The following is a 17,482-nucleotide window of genomic DNA, read 5'->3' as shown; positions in this document are numbered from 1 at the left end:
AGGGACATGGAAAATCGCTAAGGGCATCTCATGCACTTGGTCTGCAAGCACATGTAGCTGACCTCTATCAGATCAGTCACTGAAATCTACTGAAAATATTTAGTATGCTGAAGTGAACCAGGAATAATGTACTATGAAAGCAGAAAAACACCTACATCATGACATATCTATGAACACCAAACAAAACAGAGCTGTTTCATCCAAACTCTTCCTTAGGGACAGAGGCATACAAGTATTTGCACCTATTAATATACATATATATATAAAACTATTAATATATTTTTTTATGTAGTAATTTAATTAGAGCATTAGAGAAGTAAATGGTGATGCCTCAGGTCTCACAAGTTATAGGTCTCATGAATTACAGGTACTTTTTACTTTACACACATTAATTTACACCAGTTACCTAAAAATGTATAGGATCATTAGACCATACCAAAATTTTGATATGATCAAAAGGAAGATGTGCCACACAACATCTCAAATATTTACTAATATAAAATGATCTGAAAATTTTCCACTTTTCCCAAGACAATCCAAAAAACTCATCCCTGCATTCCCGAGCTTCCTTTTCACTAGCAGATAATTTTTGCTATACATAAATATTCATGCATCATCTAGAAATCATGCAGTGATGTAAGCAGGTTATCATTCCTTTTTTTTTTTTTTTTTTTTTTTTTTTTTTTTTTTTTCAGAACAAAGTAAGTTAAGATATACATAAATATAGAAACACCCTCAGCTGGTATCACTGATGTGATTGTATTTTTACTACATTTACTACATTTTATAAAGGTCTTGCAGAAATATTTTTACTCATCTATCCCAAAGTAACATTTTTAGGTTGAAAAAAAAGGAAGGAATATATCCCTATACAAAACATTACAAGAAACCAATACAGATAACAAATGAACAAATGCAGATACACTACAGCTAAGTCTCAGAGCACTGTTTTTCAACTTTGTCTTACTAGAAGTTACAGAATGTTCTTGAAATTTAATTTTCCTTATTTTGGAAATAAACTTATTTATTGGTAGGTTACCTTAGAAACCACCCCCCATTATAACTCCTACAAAAAATTTTCAAGTAGCTAAAAAATGGACTTGTTTCAATTTTCAGCTGTCTAAATTGGGAATAAATATTACTGACGATTAAACAATGACATATCTTCACAAACAAATCTTTATGTATTTTGGAAACAGAACTTTTAATCTAATTGCTTTACAAACCACAAAAGTTCATGTTAGGTAAGGAACACAATTTTTACTCTATTAAGATTCCTTTCCGTCTTCCTTCCAGATGGAGTGTACATTTAATAGCTATCCTGATGTCACCTTTGAGTCTCCCAGAAACTGGGATGTGGAAGACTTTACTGTATTTTTTATTCTGCGTATTTCTTCTGTTAATATACTGTAAACCTGGAAACAGCTGCTTAGATCAATGTGAAATAAGATCGCTCTCCCTCAATCTAAAACTCACTCTGTTATTCTCCTAAACTGTGAGACAATTTCTGATCTAAAACACAGATTAAACCTGTCTGATTAGCCTGACAACCATTTAAAGAAGTGGCAAACGTTACACATTTTCATAGTTCTGCCACAGTGGGTGTGAAATGAAGTCGTCACTTCCATTCTGAATTTCAGTTACTACTTCTCTCATGTACTTAACCAAACAAAAAGTAATCACCCAATGCATTAAAAATTCCCATCCTAACACCTCCTAAACTCTCAACAATGACTGAAGCACAAAATGATCCGCAGAATCCATATGGGAAGGGAGGTATGTGCCTCCCTATCGAGAGGGGTGTACTCCCCAACGCACAGGGCAGGGTGTATATAAGCAGTTCCAGCCTCCCATCCACACAACTGTGGAAAAGTTTTGTGGAATAAAAGAGTGACAACTGATGGGTAACACTGTAATACCATAAGGATGACACCCAGTGGAGTCAAGTTAAGGTTGCATAAGCAAACTACCTTCATGGTTTTCTAAATGTGACATGACTGACTCCGCAAACAATACCCCTTTAAGCACCCTTTTCTGTGTACCACATCTGAGCTCAAAACTGAACTGGATCCATCAGTCTGCAGCCCAAGCTGCTGAGCATGGCAGCAATAGAAAGCAGCAGGATGCTGTGCTGTTACAGGGCAGGATGGGAAGCAACATAGCCTGGGAGAGATGACTAGAGGAAGGACTCTAACCTAGCTTTCTCCACTTCTCAGTGAGCTGTGAGGAAGCCCTTTTCTCTGCAGTGTCTGGGGGATGACCAGGGGGGACAGCATCCTGGGCAAAGGGAAGCTCAGCTGAGCTCCCCCCTCACAATCCAGAAAACTTGGTGGCTGCTGGGGAGGCTGCTGCTGCTGCACTGGCTGCTACAGATGCCACAAATCCAATTAGCATATCAGTATTCCGTTAGGTTTTGTAGCATAAACCATGTAAAGTAACAGAAGAATAGCAGTTTAAAAAAGTTTATATTTCAGCCAAGTAAAACCCGGACTTTTACAGGATAAAGCAAAAGCTACTTTTGCAGCTCCAGGACTCTCTTGCAAGCCCTCTACCACCTCTATTTGCTGCAAATAGTTCTCAGATACTCAGATTAAGATTAGGGCAATTTAAATTTAAGAGTTCCACTCCTGTATCTGTTACGTTCTATTTTTTTTTTCTTGATGCTCATTTTCTCATTAATTCAAGACTTGTGCACTTGGAAACTGAGACAAACCTTCCCAGCACTGCTGTTGTGACTGGATTCTGCTTTAAATTACTCTACAACACAACTTCTAAGGAGGAAGGGAAAAAAAATAACAGAGAAAAATCTCAGTGTTTCTAAATGTAATGACCAATATAGTCGTTAGAGAGCTACAAATCTGGTCAAAGGAAGAAAATCACTTTTCCGTGTGGAGACTAATGACACATTCCAGTACACTGGGTTTTTCTACAGTCTACCATCATGCTTACCCTGTATAAGCATCTCTGAACCTCCAAATAGGAGGTACTGCTATACATGATAGTTTCTTCATCTCTCAAAGTCTTTAAATCACATATGATTATCTCACTATAAAATATACATGGCAGCTCAACATAATATAATCCATAAGCTAGGATTTTTTAGTATGTAGCAAAGAATAAATGATCTGCTTTTGGTTTAGGAAGGTATGGTAATACTATAAATAATGTATAATAAAAGTGATAATGCAAAATTGCTTGGCAAAAAAACTCAGAATAACACCTGGGACTGCAGGGTGAATGATGAGAATAAAAAAAGGGGTATTTTTACACTATGCAGTAAATCAGGTGGGCAGTAGGGAGGCAAATTTAAGTCATACATACAAACTTTAATTGCAATCTTTTGCATAGCATTTATTTTCCATTGCCCGTGCTTTTCTCCGCAGTGCAAGACACAGGGCCTTATAGAAAAAAAACAAAATCTAAAAAGCTATCTGCATAATCTTGTATATAGAGGTGTTGCATAGGTAATCTTAATTTTGAGAGCCTGAAGTTAATCTTAACCCAGTGTTTAACTGAGGTGGTTGTAAACTGATGTTACAAGAAACTCAGAACAGACGGTGAGTGACAATTCGCCCCAGTGCCTCCAGTTAGTACTGGTTTGCTTGTGCCAAGTTTAGCAACTCATTTTCTATTAAAAATACTGTTCACCCCCAAACATCTACTGGGTGCAACTGTAAACTGTAGGAACAAAAATTTTTCAATGGACTTAATGCAGAAATTATGGGGTAAAGTACCAGGTAAGACACCCAAGAGAGAAGGAAGCCTGCTCAGTTACCTCTTCCACAAACAAGCACAGTCTCTTGATAATCAGTCTCTTGTTTATGAGACAAAAGTGTCCCCTATGGCTCAGCCAGCTTCACTTCTTAATCCTTTATGAAATGTTCTGCCTAACAAGGGAGCTGTTTTGCTGTAGGTATACAAAATGCAGCTGCTCAAACTCCTAATGCCCGCAACAAAGACAAGCAAAGAGAGTTACAATTTAAAAACAAAAGCAGAATACATGACTTGAATTTTTTCAACAGCAGTGGCGTCAAAACCTTCATTAGCACCCAAGCAATAGCATGAGAAACACTGAGACCATGTAGGAGTGGGCAACTGGCATGCAAGGACCATGCTTAACAGTAGGGTTCAGATGTTTCTAAAGCATCAGTACTTACATTAGATTAATTATACAGAAACCTTTAGGAAAAGTACAACCTCCACCCCCTGCAAGGTGTTTTCTGTTGTAATTTGTGGGTGTGCAATAATCAATGCAATCACTTTGCTAGTTAGTGACTCATTCTGATAGGCAAAGAAGCAGTTTGGCCTCTAACCCTCCTCTGAAACCTAACTTTGGATCTATCAAAGAGAGTTAACAGAATAATACATCCAGATCTGCCTTCTCTCCCTGTTCATTGGACTTGTTTTGCCTTTTTTAGGCTGGAGGCAACAGCCTTGAAGCACGATCAGGCTGCGCTAAGTGTAACTTCAGTTCATTAGAATTGAAATGGGAGGATGGTAAATAACACCTTCACAGAACACTCTTGTATTGGGGCATCTTATGTTCCAAGAAAACAAAATTAGTTTATTAACTCCTAGGAGAATCTTTTCCAACTTGGAAATGTAAGGAAAGAAGCTGGGGAAACAAACAACATTTATAAACATATAAAAGCACTACTTTCCCACAGCTACCACATGCCATCATATCTAGACAAAACGTATGAATTGTGGAGCTCATTGACAGTGTTCAAAAACCAGCAGTGCAACCAGCACACTACATTCTACGTCCCTTTCTTGAACTATTTTTGTGACTTGACTTTCAAGCTCTTACTCTATGCTACATTTCCAAGAAGTGTGTACAGTTACGTTATCAGCCTGATTGCCTTAGCAGTTCTATTTCTGCCTGCTAGAAACATGTTCCATATGCCATCTTATTTTACAGAAATCAACAGGTTCACTTTTGTCGACCGCAAAACTCATCTACAAAGTCTGAGAAATATATTAATAAATTTTTCAAACTTGTATGGGCCAAACACTGAAATAAGGTCTGAAAGTTCTTTAGATCATACTAGCAAAACCAGAAATAAAACCATGATTTTTGGGGCCAGCATGGTGGGTAACAGAAAATGTAAAAATGCATTATAAGTCAAAGAGCAGTTCCATGTTTTTTCTTCACTACTTATTAAATAGTGGCTTTTTTTTTTTTTTCTGAGTTAAAAATGAAGCTTTTATCATACTTAAAACAAAAACCTCCGGTTCAATCTTCTAGTTTCCGTTTTAACCGTGTATTTCAACTTTCAGTCTGCCATCACAAATTCTTCGAACACTGCTGCTTACCTGCTATTTTGAGCGGGCCATCAAGCTCTCCACTAAGGAAAGCAGGAGAAATAATTTAAGAAAATTGCTTAGTGTATGTACTGCCTAAAAAATGTGTTGAACAGAGGATGTGAAGCTCGTGAACATTCTTTTCCTTGAAAGTATTCTAATTTTGTCTATGTTAGGACTTCTCCCTGAATGCACATAAAGCCCTTAATTTTTTAAAATAGGCCTCTCAAATTATTTGTGAAAATAGTTACAGGTGTGTTACACAATCCTCCAAAATTGCTGACCTTTGCTTTTCTGCAGCACTTGTGAAAAGAAAAAGGTAAGTATTTTAATTCCCTCAAGGAGATTTTTTTGCGGTCAACAGATGATGACATCTGCAAGTGCTGAAGAACACACAAAACTTCCTGTTACTGACCAAATAGAAGAATCAGAAATATGTCATGACTTCACAAAATTTGACAGCAGGTGGTTTATCCATGTGATCAAGATGCTGATTACACAGTTGTCTTTGTAGAGCGCTGAGCTTTCAAACTGGAAAAATTACTCAAAACCACAGAATGTGGGTGTCACCTGTACTGCGAGATGTTTGTTTGCTGTTTATCAAAAGCAATAATGGCACTGCAAAGTGTACAGATTCTGTACATCAAAATTTGAATCGTTATCTAATTAGGCAAGACTAGACAGAGCGGAGTCCATTCAGAGTAGAGGACAGAAAATCAACCCACAGCAGTTTTGTTACTGCTTCTGGTTCTGCAATCATTTAACTGCTGGGCCTCTATAACAAACTGCAACAAACATACTTCATATTCTTGTAAGTCAATATAATGTTCCGTCAGTGAATATGTACAAGCCACTCTGCAATCCCTGATGAAGGGACTGTTACGGAAGTGAGAAGCATTGCTGTAAGACATGTATTATAAATTGGTAAACTTCAGGCATTGCATGGCAGGAAATATTATCAAGATTTTTTTTTTACAACACAAGCCAATAATAATAACTTACATGCTGTGACATGGCAGAGCTAGACCTGAATCCTCTACAATTTTAAACACAGTAGTATTGTATCATATCACATTTTTTATGAGCAATATAGCAAGGCAGTCCTCTTTTTCCATGCCATGCACTTTGGCACAAATCAGTACAAAAAAATTGAGATCCTCTGGTGGATTATTATTTCACTGTGCAGTGAAAATCACACAGTTAATTCTTGCCCACTGCTTTGAAGACATAAAGCTAAATGGGCCCTTTGTCACTTTCTGACAATGAGAACTTGACCCCCTATGCAAGTTACTCCTGTGGTGCTCTCAGCCCTTCTTACAAGTCTGCCTTGGTTTTCATGACTCGGATGGTGGGGATAACCTCAGCAAAGTCAGACTGGTGGAGTACAAAAGTGAGGAACGTGGCTCTCCCCTGTCCCCAGGCAGCTCTCCTGCCCCTGCCCACAGGGAACTCCTGCCGCTTCTGTAAATACAGTTTTATAGTGAAGACAACCATCGAGTGAGCTGAAAAAACACAAGCCTGCAGCTTAAAATTATTCCAGTACAAAAAGTTTCTACTACTCACAGCTTCAACTGTTCTCCTTAAACCAGTTTTGAAGGTCATATATCAAGGAACTATTTCATGCTCTAGTATGCACTTTATTATTTGTAAGTGATTTCCTACCAGACAAGTGGTTTGCAAGGACCAAGAACTCTCATTTCCTCTTACAGATTTGATTCGGAAATAAATGCAGGCAACATCATGCGACAACAGGCAGCATCCACAACTTAAGCAATTCTTACAATTAAATAAGAAAGTAATGGAGAAGCCAGCCCTCTGCTGCCAGATCAATTTAGCCTTCTACTCCTCTGCACGTTTTATCTAAATTCTTCAACTTTATCTCTCTTTTTGACACTTTCTCCTGTCCTCATCCATGTGCAAAAACCAGACTAGCTTCCACACAGTAACTTATTATGAAATACTTACAATAGTAGGAAAAGGAAATACAAGTCTTTATTATTATCTCTGTCACTAAACTAAATTGAGTTTCAGTGAACAAATTTTTGGAAATTAACAACCACAAATGTAGATACAAGTATATGAATACAGATTCCAAAGGAAAAACTCTTCTGTCTTTTCTATCTGATGGTTGTTGCCTTTAAGAGCTCTTCTGGGAAAAGACTGTGGATACAACTGCAAGAACTAGTAATTCTGACTATATGAAAGAAATACACTTTAAAGGAACCCCATTGTTTGAAGGCATGTGCTCACAACTTTTATAAATGCAGAACTACTTTATCTTATTATTCAGTAAGACTAAGGAGTCTTAATAAAGCTCTGAAAACCAGCACATATTCTTAAGTAAATCTTGGCCACATTTTATATAATTTTTAATATTCTCTAGTGCCAGCCCCCATGAATCTAGTGCTGATGAGCCCCAGAAATTTCAGACTACTTCAGAAGAAATTTAGCTAGTGACTTCAGAAAATTAAGACTCTAATTCCTAGTGTTTAGTTCTTAATTTCCATTCTGCAAAGTACGTCATTTTAAAGAACTGAGATAACAACATCCTATTATGTGTAATATAGAAATAATATATATATGGTAACAAATGAAATGGCTGATGCATCAGAACCCAAGTATTTTTTACTGTCCCATAAATATTCTTGCAATTCAGAAACTGCCTGGAAGTCAACAGGAATCTGTATCTGTAGGAACAGAAATCTCCATCTTTATTTATATACATGACCAAAGAACTACTTGTGGATGGGAAATTCTGCTGGAATTTCGGAAATGGAAGCTGTTAAGCGGGTCCAGCTTATTGGGATGCAGATGTTTCCAGGATATCTGAAAAAACTACTTTGTATAGCCTAAACTAGCTTCTTCCCTTTCTTCCCAGTCTTTTATTTACTATTCGCTGCAGGATTATTTCTCACTTCAAATGTAATCTAACATGAAAGCTGCTGATCAATATTGTAAACAGACGATTAGTGTCTTCTGACTGCCAAAGAACTGTTAATGAATCTCAATACATGATGTTGAAGCAGGGACATGAGATAAAATAATTGAATTGAGTGAAATAAAACCAGGTAATTCCCTCAGTTTAAAAGGCAAATATTAACAGAGCTTCTTAAACAGAAGGAAATGATTCATACTCATCTCAGAAATGGTAGAAAATGCATTTCTTTGGATTAATTAAAATCAAACTGCCACCAACTGAAGTAGTGCTTACTGAAGTAAAACACAGAGCTAGCAAGTTTTTAGTCAGTGATACTGGACCCCCTCCCAACATGCAGCAACTGAAGTGAGACCACCATGCAAGTCCCCAAGAAGCCTCCCCGCACTTTCTCTCCCAGCTTCCTTCAGATACTACTCATGCCATAGAGCCTGTCAGAGCCATGACAGGGCCACCAGCAATCTCCATGCAAGATGGCTGGTTGTACATGAATAAAAACGAGCCACTGGACGTTATACCTGGCAGAAGAAAAAAGTGAACTAATTTAACTCAGCTGGATCGGGAAAGAAAACCTCAGACAGATATGTGCAAATTGTAAGCAAGGCCTTGAAACAATGTGAAGGTAATTCAGACAAAGACTTTCATTGCCTTCTGTTACAAAAACCAACCAACGAACCAACTCTAAAATGAGACACAGAAACAACTTCTTCCAGCAGCAATCACTCTAAATTTCGATGGAAACTCCATGCTGAAGAGTTTTTTCAGATACCTTGCTTCCTGTATATGCTTGAAAGAGAAGGTAACAGCTGGGCTACAAATGCATACAGGCTATTCCTGAGTCTTTAAAAATCTCCTTGAAGGATACTAGGAGCAGTTGAATTGTAGAGTATAGCCTTTAAGCAACCATAAATTTTTGAGAACTGAAGGTAGGTAGTAAAATCACCAGCAGTAACTTTTAATTGAACAAATACACCCAAAACTTCTCTTCCTCTCTATGTGTCCATTGATCAATTGTTTATTGATCCATAGCTTTTTTCATTTTTCAAGTTGAAATGCATTTCACTACTGAGGGAAAGAGCATTCTTTGTTATTTCCATCAAAGACTTTTCCTGCAGTAACTAGAAAATGTATGTAAATACTAGAAGTTCAATTATCAGTTGCAGTCAGTCCAAACCTTAAAACTGTGAAATAGTTCAATATATCTGGAGAACACATACATTTAAAGCAAACAATACATTTTTAATTATAAAAAGGAAAAGCTGTTTTATTTCCAGGAAAAAAAAAAAAGGTACTGACTTGGAGAACTTGAGACTCCAACCAGTTCTTCAAAATCAGTCACACTGGGTGTATGACACATTTGGTTAAACATAAATGCTTTTCCTCATATACAATTGTTTCTGTTTTCAAGTTGTGGCTTTCTTATCTACCTTTTATAGATGAAGTTTTATTTTTAATGCAATGCAATTTAATTAAATAAACATCTGATATATATTTCTAAGTTATTTATACAGATAACCTCATGACAGATTCAGTTTGTAAGATGAGGAAATTAACTTAAAACCTTTGCTTTCAGGATTTGCTTTCTACAGGATCATAATTTGAAACCTTATTTATGCTGCACTTAAAACAGGAACTAAATAATAAAGCCTTTTGCCTATTATCCTTTTGTTAGTGAGTTTTGTGAGTGCTAATTTTCATATAGGTTTCTTTACACGAAACTACAATAAAATGTGGATAAAGATCAGAGTGATCTTCACATGAGAATAACAATCCACATAATGGAGTTTTGTGCTTTTCTATTCAAAATTAAAGGACACCCCCACATTCCCTATATAAACTATGATTTTTGTTGCTCAGAATTCATTATAAAAATATAAATTAATTCTCTAACATATTCACTGACTTTTTAGAAACCATCTTCAAATCTGATAGAGAATAGGCAAGTATTTTAATTAATTGGATCTTCAATGCACTGTATTTGTACAGTTTCTAGTTTCTTAATGATTACCCACGCAGACTAGTATTTAGCTCTGTCCTTCAGCAATGGATGGTTTCCCACGCAAAATGGCTCTGCACTGAGCACATGTAGGTTGCAGACCTACAGCAAATATCAGCAAGGTTAGAGAACTTTTTGCTTTTGCATCATCAGGCACCCAGTGCAATGGGACCCTGATGTTAATTTGAACATTTTTATGCTTTTATTATTTAAGTACATAAACTTCAACTCTTACTCCAGGCTCCAACAACCATCAGCAATTTCAGACATCAAAGATGAGGCAAGGCTTTTCAAGTACTGACTTAGTTTTGGGATAGGCTGAAGCCTAAATGCTAGTGCTCTGTACAGGCTAATACACCTACCACAAGGAAGCCAGGGGAACTGTCTGATTCCTCCCCAATTTCTTCTGAAGGAAAGACAGTTATTGCCACTTAAAATATTTTCAGGACAGTTTTGCACTCTGTTGAGCTCTGCAGACCAACACCTTGAAAATAGGCACTGGTTAAGTACCACTGCTCTTTATCAGTGGGTTGGCAGAACTGTCCTCTCAACACAGCCTGAGTAGGCTGCTGGTCTCCCCTGAACAATGAATAAAAACTTAGAGAAGAAGCTGCCTTCTTAAAACAGCATTTTAGTACAACAGCTGTATTAAACTTCTGTTGATGGTGACTGCCAGGGACATCTATCAATACCTTATTTCTACATTTCTAGTAGAAACAAGAGGGCAATCATACTGCCCCAGTTGATCAACAATAGCTACAGAATCTAGCACACATAAAATGTAGGTGTGCAAGAAAATGTTAAAATAGCATAAATAAATATAGTCGTCTATTGTTAATAACTGATCTATTATCATATCTGTTTATTATACACTTGCAAATTACAAATCAATGCTGATAGTCCCTTAACGCGCAATTACTGTCTGGTTCATTACTAGATATGCTTCTAATCGTACAAGCTGGTAAACTGAAAGAGAATACTGAAAAGATTATTAATTATCAAGAGAATTCTGAAAGGCGGTTTTCCCTTTAGAAGCAAGAAACAAGATGAACAAGATAAACATATCTGCTTCTACTGAAATAAACTGGCTAGCAGGATTCAAGAGACACTACAGTTTTTTGGTAAAGCAACAGGCAGCCAGAATACATATTTCTGTATTTGCTATGTTTCAATCGTATAAATTATAAAAGCTCTTTCTAAAATAGATGCCAAAGATCAGACAGCTAACTGAACAGACTTGTTGGAACTTTCTTATCAGAAATGTTAAGGGGCTTCTCTTAACTGACTTCAGGTAAGCTGAATGAACTAAGTATTTCCAAAATGAAAACTGTTCCTATAAAGACTGTAGACAACAGAACTGCAACAGAAAAAAATCATACTTTTACTAAGAACTACAAATGTATGATGGAATATCATTAAATTAATGCAATCTTTGAAATAAAATAGGTATCTTTGTTAGGTAACAGCCACAAGAAGAGAGTTTTTATGTATTAAAAACCCCAAGAATTTCTATAGGAAAGCTGTAAACAGGTTTGGTTTGGGGATTTTTTTGCTTGGTGGCAGAAATGACTTGTATATCATGAAGTCTTGATAAAATAATTACACCTGATTGGTGTGTGAGAAATTCATACCTGTGAAAGAGCAGCAGTGTAAGAGCAAAAACGTAGTGTGAACACAAATATTTGTTAAGAGCGAGCTTCTGATAGCTTAATTGTATAATTCAAATATTATGATGGTGGAAAAACTTCTTTGGTCAGGATACATAGCTATGCTACCTTGATCCATCAACATCGATACACTGGTAAGTATACATGAATTTAACTTAAAGAGATCTCAGTGGAGACAAGCCCTTGGTATCACATTTTCATATATTATGTTTCTTGTGACTAGAACAAAACGGTTATTAAACTTTTCAGTGAAATGGTGACATCCTATCAAGCTCCCTCATCAGTCCTACATCTTGCAATTTTTATATTTATATATTGGTTTTATATATGATATGGTCCTTGTTAAGTTTTAGTCCTCAAAATATATCTCTTTGCAAACATAATCCACAGTTACCAACTTTTAAATGCTATTGAACTTTTAAGTATTTGATTACTAATTTAAATCATGAAATTCCAATGGCAACTTTAAGAACAATTAAAACATCATTCTGTATATATAAAATTACTCTCCTTTAGTGCCGTATAAATCTGGTACATTCTAAAATGCAGTCAAACCTTTGGCTTGGAAAAATTCTGTTTACAGATTTATAGCCACATTAGCAACTCCCAAATGTAATTTACTGCTATATCACACTGTTTTCCCATGTAGCAACCCTAATGGTATCTGCTCATAACATTCTTAGCAAAATGAAAGATAAAATTTCCAGGAACTAAATTAGAAAACCTACAGATTACCTAATACACCTCACAGGAAATAGCTGCTGTATGACCATATCATTAGATTAAATGTCACAAAATACAGATATATTCACATCTGTCTTCAAGTCCTCTTGTTAAAACATTAAGAAAACCGATAGAACAAAGTGTTGATATCTGAAAACATTTCCCTCATCTTTCTTATTTTGCTACTCATCAGACCTTAATAAAAATCTAACAGAAATAAGACATAGTTTTAAAATTAGCACATGTATCATTAACACACTTATTTGCATATCAACATCCAATCTGCTCCTCCACAGCCACAGTACTTACTGTCGGCACTATCATCTTAGAAGTCTTAGAAGAAAAGTATGCACTTTTATTTGTGGATGCACTGATCTTCCCCAATCGCTGGTAAAACAAACCTTATACCTCTTGTCTATCCCAGGGCTCCCATACTGCCAGGCCAAACCACTGGGAGGCCCAAGCCACAGAGAGAGGCCACTCCTGGCTTTCCCCAGAGGCACATGCCCACCCCCATGGGGTGAGGGCTCACCTGGAGCAGTTCCCTGAAAACGCTCGGCCCCCACCCTTGCCACCTGCCTCAGAGTGGGAGTCCAGTTGAGGCCAGTGTGAGAAGTAGGAGAGAGATCCGAACACCACAGGGATGCGGTGTCCAAGCTTAGTCTGGGCACTGACAGTGCTTACCGAACTTGATACATATGAACAACTATGTTTTACTTGATTCAGAGCCAAAACGTTTAACAGAGATAAATCAAACACAGTACTAAATAATGAGACAACTGATCCCATTCTCTTTGGCTTTACAAAACAACCTGGGATCCTAGGATGTATGAAAAAAACCCCAAAACTATTTTTAGTAAATTATTTAAGTAATAAGTTCTACACTGATATCCCATGGAAAACAACGATTTTCCATAGCTTTTACTAAGTATAAACAGTAAGAGAAACTCATCTGAGCTTCCAAAATGACTCTCAGGCACAGGTCACAAAGTACTTCAGTGCAACCGAACCATGTCATAGCTCTATACTAAATCTATACTAACTTTTTGGATGGTTAAATTTATCTGGGATTATTACCTTGCTTAAATCACTCAGAGAGCCAGGGCAAGCATATAACAGAGTCCCAGTGCATCTATGCCATCATGTAACTTAACTCTTTGCTGAAAAAGTTAAAGCCGGTTTTGCCTTTTCTTCAAGAGTTTTATTTTCTCTGTATTTGAGGCTTTTGTTTATAAATTATTTTACATAAGCGGTATTAGTGTTATCTGGATCACTGCAGAAATAATAAAAAAGGGAAAATCAGTGTATGGCTACCCATTTTATTAACTATTCTATCAGTAAGCTGGAAACTATCAAATACTCTTTATCGGGGCAATCATTTCCAGTGCTTCATCTTACATTTTCATTTTTTGAACAGTTTGGACCATGCATTCTATGGATTTGTCATATCATTGTTAGGATTTTTTAAAAAAAATGCTTCTTGTAACACCACATCTATTTCACTATTTGACATAAATAACAGACTGTAATAAGCAAATTATGTTGCCACTACTGGAAATACGTGTTCATGGGGGTGATTTAGATTGAACAGCTGGCTAACTCTTTGAGGAGAAATTACGTAGTCCCTGTTAGCGTATTCAACATGAATAGGTTAAGTATACTGCTTGATTCTAGCTTATTTTTTGCAACTCAAGAACAGTACAAGTATGAACTGAGAATATTTCTGCCACATTCCCTGACAAACTAACTGAGCCCTGCTTGCAAAATGCATATGTTTCTAAAACCAACCAGCCAACCAAAACCAATACAACACCCCCACACACACACCACCCCCAAACACAAAATTTTTGGCTTTTCAGTATGGAGAGACTTTCACACTAACATAGTGTCACACCACAACTATGCTGTCTCCAGATGAGTATGAGAGGATCCTCAAGCAGATGCAAGGGTATTTGGAAGACAGACAGACATATCAAGGAGCAGGAAAATTAGTAACATATTTGAGAGAAAGAAATAAGAAAAGTTAATTCTAAATAAAAAATACTAAAAATATCCTTAGAATATCACCAAACCATAGTGACTTAATTAAATCGGATTACTAGGCATCAACATTTGAATTTATCCAAGATGACTAACGTACAAATTTAAAAAAGCAATTATAGCAGTTATAGTCATATAAATGATAAAAATTATAAATTACACAGGGAATGTGAGTTTGCCTGCAAATTTCCCTGCAATAACCCTAACAAACTACCTAAGCAAATTTAAAATGTAGCAATAATGGGTTTTGGAGATGATTTTGGAAAACAAGTTCTGCTTATGAAATATTTTTTATATTAAACTTTATATATTTGAGCCAGATTCCCAAATCCACTGAAAATATAGGCAACAGGCTAATGAAAGAGAATCATAACACTTTGACTGCAGAGTACTAGGACAAAAGTAAATAGCTATTGCCACACACAAGTCAGTTTTTCTGATAGAAATATTCCAGGGAGTGGAAGATTGCTTAACTGGGGATGAGAAGCTTCTTCCTGGCTACATGAGGAAAATGGTAGCATGCATGACAAAGAGAAAAGAGAAACAGCAAGTAAGGCCTGCATTGTGGAGGAAAGATCCCTTCATTTCTGGAGGAGAGGCCACCAACAAGGAGAGCAGAAAGAGAAGCAAGAACCTTACAAGCACGTGACTTCAGCTCAGTGAATCCTCCAGAAGACACAAGAACCTGAGATGGGGACATGCTCACTACGACCACTGGTTTTGTCCAGGTCGGTTTTATTTTTTTTTTTCAAGCTAAATTACAGATTTTGCAGGTTTTCGGGAAAAACCTTCTTAGATCTACATATGTGTACTCCTTGAGAAATTGCCTGCAGTACATGACTGTACTCCAATTTATATCAGTTGTGACATTCCCCTGCTTTAAAGAAGGAGAAATGTTTCAAACACTCCTCAGGAATGTGTTTAGGTTTAGGTTACAAAATTAAGCAGCACTGAAGTTTTACATCAGTGGCATATTTCAACCTTCAGAACATTTAATTTCTCTCATATTGCTAAAGCTCCTATGATACGGATGAAATCTAGCCAATGAATAGTTATTTAACCAATCTTTTATGCCAGCTACCAAGCATACTATTAACTAGTATTAACTGCTGGAGCTCCACAGGCTTATCTCAGGACTAGGGATGTCGATACCATTTGTCCGACCAGGGAGAGATAAGGGACTGACCAATGTGCTTTCCATGCAGAGAGCACAAGAAAATCCATAATGGTGCTACCACAGGGTGTGGAGAACCAGGTAGGCTCTGCCACAGTTCAGGGCAAGAAGTCCTGCAGTTCTGCAAGGGGAAGGCTGCAATATACCATGATAGTGAAGATCCAGGTGCAGATGTAGGTATATTCCTGAGCTAAAGACTCTGACCTTCCAGTCCAGCTGTAAAAAAATCACAGGTCTTCGCAGGTGGGGAACTCCCTCTCCCTGACATGCTAGCTCTCAAGCAAGACATAGTTTTCAACATGGTTTTACTCAATGTACTGTTAAAAAGCAGCTTCTGCTAACATAAGGAATAGTTGGGAGGGTTTTTAAAAAAAAAATTGGTTATGTATTCCACTATACAGCTGGGAGAAAAGTGAGAAGGGAGAGAGAGTTTGGAGAGAAATAAAGCATTCCAAATAATCTGAATAGGAGTAAAAAAAATATTCCTAACAGGAAATTAAGCATCCTTTAGAGGAACTTCTGAAACTTGAAGTAAAAAAGGTCAGCTTTAATAACTAATTTATTCATTTGATAAGAATTTACAACCATCACAGCTGACCCATATAAAAATGTCCTGACTGATGCTGTCTTGTGACTTCTACAGTATTTTGCAATGAAGTATTACATAAAAGAGTCATTTAAAATTATTTTTTCTGGCATTCAAAAATCTTCCCTTTCTTCATTCAATTTCTGAAATCCTAAAGACCTCTCAATCAACAAAGAGCTTTAATGTGGAAAGTATTTCACTTGAGCCGTATCAGTGTGTGCAACTCGTTGTAGCAGACAGTTTAAAGAACACTGTGACAAATCAAATAACAAAACTAGGCTTATAAATAGGTTGAAATGGCTGTAAGACAATGAGAGTCCAATATCAAAGCACCAGACAATGCATTTTGATGTACATTTCACAAAGTTATAGAGAATAAATAATTTAAGGAATATATTCTGATTACATATTTAAATGGAGGAGACAAATGTGAAAGTTTGCTTATGATTGTTTATCTTTGCATTTTAACAGTGCAAAGTGTCAAGGAAAAATAGAAGTACAGCAGAAAACAAATGAAAACTTCTCAGAATATGCTGGAGTGAATGCAGTCACTGAAAACTTGTTTTCCTCTTCCTTTGCAATTTTAAGAACATCCAATTAACCTGGTAGAGTATGTTACAACTCTGTTTTCTTGCTGATAAGAAGTAAATGTGCAATAGTTAAGAGAGAATAAAATGAAAAAATTAAGCATTCCATGATTTCCAACATTCATCATGGAACTGCATCTTTGTTCTGTGAATCAGTCGCAGCATCACCCTTATAGTAACTCAAGGAAAAGAGCTCATCGATTCTGTGGAATTCACATGGCTGATAACTTGAAAAAGGGTGTTGGATCTTAGAGATTTAGCATGCGAGTTGTCTTTGTTGTTCTATGGACAACAGGTAGAAAAAAAGTGCTTTTAAAGAAAGCACTCCAGTTGAGAGGGACTGAAAGGTCTACATGCATTTCTGCCTGTAACTCTTACCAGTGCTCTCTGTAAACAATCCAACAAGTCCAAACATTTTGTACCTGTAGTGTTCTTCTCTATGTTATAGGTTTCTAGAGTAAAGCTTTACT

General features: G+C 36.7%; 1 protein-coding gene across 3 annotated transcripts in view; it reads right to left on the bottom strand.

The window, feature by feature from the left end:
- Nucleotides 1–17,482, bottom strand: part of GNAL (G protein subunit alpha L) — a 196,512-nt gene that overhangs the window by 64,824 nt on the left and 114,206 nt on the right. The window lies entirely within an intron of this gene.

Source organism: Athene noctua, chromosome 2 (genome assembly GCF_965140245.1).
Source record: "Athene noctua chromosome 2, bAthNoc1.hap1.1, whole genome shotgun sequence".
Classification (NCBI taxonomy): Eukaryota; Metazoa; Chordata; class Aves; order Strigiformes; family Strigidae; genus Athene; species Athene noctua.
Note: the sequence above shows the minus strand (reverse complement) of the source record. Positions and strands in the feature narration are given on the sequence as shown.